General features: G+C 40.9%; 1 long non-coding RNA gene across 1 annotated transcript; it reads right to left on the minus strand.

Annotated features, from left to right (window-relative positions):
• Positions 1 to 273: 273 nt before the first annotated feature.
• LOC128498001 (uncharacterized) lies at positions 274 to 2,929 on the minus strand. Its single transcript, XR_008354374.1, has 2 exons — positions 2,846 to 2,929; positions 274 to 453 (listed from the first exon to the last, which is right to left on the minus strand). It is a non-coding gene; the product is annotated as an uncharacterized LOC128498001 (long non-coding RNA).
• Positions 2,930 to 3,261: the final 332 nt, after the last annotated feature.

Raw genomic sequence — 3,261 nt, forward strand, 5'->3', positions numbered from 1 at the left:
GAGGCAGAGCATGAGTTAATGTGTGGATGAATTGTCTGAATGAGGGAGAGCATGAGTTAATGAGTATGTGTGTATCATAGATGTATAATTGTGGAAGGGCAAAGATGGCACTAGCAGGATGTTTGAACCTTGGGGAGAAAGATGGCACAGGCCAGGCTGTTTGGTGTGTAACCTGTGATCTATGCCTGTAATTTAGGAGATTTTAAATATACCTTTAATGCTAATGCTGTGTTTTTATGTGAATTCCAATTGATCTATACCTGCAAAGCTGGGTTTGTGTGTTATTCTGTAGATCCATATCTGCTATGCTATGTTTCCATACATTATTTATGTATACCTGCAAATACAGGGTTTGTATGTCTTGTTCAGTTGATTAATACCTGCAATGCTGTTTCCATGTATTTATTTGATCTATACCTGCAATGCTACGTTTCATATGTTATTATTGTATACCTGCAAATACATGATTTGTATGTCTGATTCTGTTTATTTTATATATACCTTCAGTGCTGAGATCACAAGTGAATTTCAATTGATTTATACATACAAAGCTGGGTTTGTGTGTCAATGTGTTGATCTATACCTGCTATCGGCAGCAGGGTCCAATATGTATATATACATATTTATATATATATCGCCAGCAGGGACTAATATTAATATATATCGGCAACTGGGGCTAATATTAATATATAAGGGCAGCAGGGGCTAATATATATATATATATATATATCCGCGACAGGACCTAATATTTATATATATCGGCAGCAGGGTCTAATATTAACGAAACTGCCAGTTCAGCTGTAATTTTGAAATCATGTTTCAATCATAGTCTTTACTTCAAAGAGATAAGTACTCATTGTGTAGTTAAAAATGCATGTCTAACGCATATATGCGATGGGGCCATCACATTAATCAATAGTAAAGGGGCTTGCTTGGGGCATTAATACAAATAATGGTGGCTGGAGGCGATCATACAAGGGTGTGGGGGCACCACATTAATCTATACTAAAAGGGTGCTGGCTGGGGCATCAATACACAAGGGGTGTTTGCTTATTGCACATTATTTGTAGTGTTTACAGAATTAATGAGCAGTGGCGTCGCTACAGGGGGGCAATTGCCCCCCTAGGTTAGTCCTTGCCCCCCTGTTGCCCCCCAGCCAAATTTGGAACCACCCAACGGATTGCCCAGGACAGTCCCGCAATGGGACTTTAAGTCCCGGCAGCCTCAAATGCTTTTTTTTTTACATGGAGGAGAGAGAGGGGTGCCTAGCAACCGCTCGGCCCCCCTCAGTTTCCTCCACGAGGCCTCTACCTCCGTCGCAGTGCCGGCGTTTCATGTTGAGCGCCCGAATATGACATCATATCAGGCGCTCAGTAGTGAAGCAGCGCGCACCGCGGCAGAGCAGGAAGACGGAAGCCTCGTTCTCCGGCCGCAGGACTTAAATGTGAGTGAACTACAAAGAGGGAGAGGGTAGAAAGTGAGTAGGGAAAGAGGAGGGAGAGGGGTTAGAAAGTGATAAGGGAGGCAGAAGGGGTAGAAAGTGATGAGAGAGAAGGGGTAGAAAGTGATAAGGGGGGTAGAAGGTGATAAGGGAGGGAGAAGGGGTAAAAAAGAGATAAGGGAGGGAGAAGGGGTAGAAAGTGATAAGGGAGGGAGAAGGGGTAGAAAGTGATAAGGGAGGGAGAGGGGTAGAAAGTGATAAGGGAGGGATGAATGTGGATGAATTGTCTGAATGAGGGAGAGCATGAGTTAATATGTGGATGAGTTGTCTGAATGAGGGAGAACATGAGTTAATATGTGGACGAGTTGTCTGAATGAGGGAGCGCATGAGTTAATATGTGGATGAGTTGTCTGAATGAGGGAGAACATGAGTTAATATGTGGACGAGTTGTCTGAATGAGGGAGAGCATGAATTAATATGTGGATGAACTGTCTGAATGAGGGAGGGTATGAGTTAAAATATGGATGAGTAGTCTGTATGAGGGAGAGCATGAGTTAATATGTGGATGCGTTGTCTGAATGAGGGAGAGCATGAGTTAATATGTGGATGAATTGTCTGAATGAGGGAGAGCATGAGTTAATATGTGGATGAGTTGTCTGAATGAGGGAGAACATGAGTTAATATGTGGACGAGTTGTCTGAATGAGGGAGAGCATGAGTTAATATGTGGATGAATTGTCTGAATGAGAGAAGGCATGAGTTAAATGTGGATGAGTTGTCTGAATGAGGGAGAGCATGAGTTAATGTGTGGATGAATTGTCTGAATGAGGGAGGGCATGAGTTAATGTGTGGATGAATTGTCTGAATGAAGGTGAGCATGAGTTAATGTGTGAATGAATTGTCTGAATGAGGGAGAGCATGAGTTAATGTGTGGATGAATTGTCTGAATGAGGGAGAGCATAAGTTAATGTGTGGATGAATTGTCTGAATGAGGGAGAGCATGAGTTAATGTGTGGATGAATTGTCTGAATGAGGGAGAGCATGAGTTAATGTGTGGATGAATTGTCTGAATGAGGGAGACCATGAGTTAATGTGTGGATGAATTGCCTGAATGAGGGAGAGCATGAGTTAAGGAGTATGTGTGTATCATAGATGTATAATTGTGGAAGGGCAAAGATGGCACTAGCAGGATGTTTGATCCTTGGGGACAACGATGGCACAGGCCAGACTGTTTGAGGTGTGCAACCTGTGATCTATGCCTGTAATTTAGGGGGTTTTAAATATACCTTTAATGCTGTGTTTTTATGTGAATTCCAATTGATCTATACCTGCAAAGCTGGGTTTGTGTGTTATTCTGTAGATCCATATCTGCTATGCTATGTTTCCATACATTATTTATGTATACCTGCAAATACAGGGTTTGTATGTCTTGTTCAGTTGATTAATACCTGCAATGCTGTTTCCATGTATTTATTTGATCTATACCTGCAATGCTACGTTTTCATATGTTATTATTGTATACCTGCAAATACATGATTTGTATGTCTGATTCTGTTTATTTTATATATACCTTCAGTGCTGAGATCACAAGTGAATTTCAATTGATTTATACATACAAAGCTGGGTTTGTGTGTCAATGTGTTGATCTATACCTGCTATCGGCAGCAGGGTCCAATATGTATATATACATATTTATATATATATCGCCAGCAGGGACTAATATTAATATATATCGGCAACTGGGGCTAATATTAATATATAAGGGCAGCAGGGGCTAATATATATATATATATATATCCGCGACAGGACCTAATATTTATA

Source organism: Spea bombifrons, chromosome 5 (assembly GCF_027358695.1).
Source record: "Spea bombifrons isolate aSpeBom1 chromosome 5, aSpeBom1.2.pri, whole genome shotgun sequence".
Lineage (NCBI taxonomy): Eukaryota > Metazoa > Chordata > Amphibia > Anura > Pelobatidae > Spea > Spea bombifrons.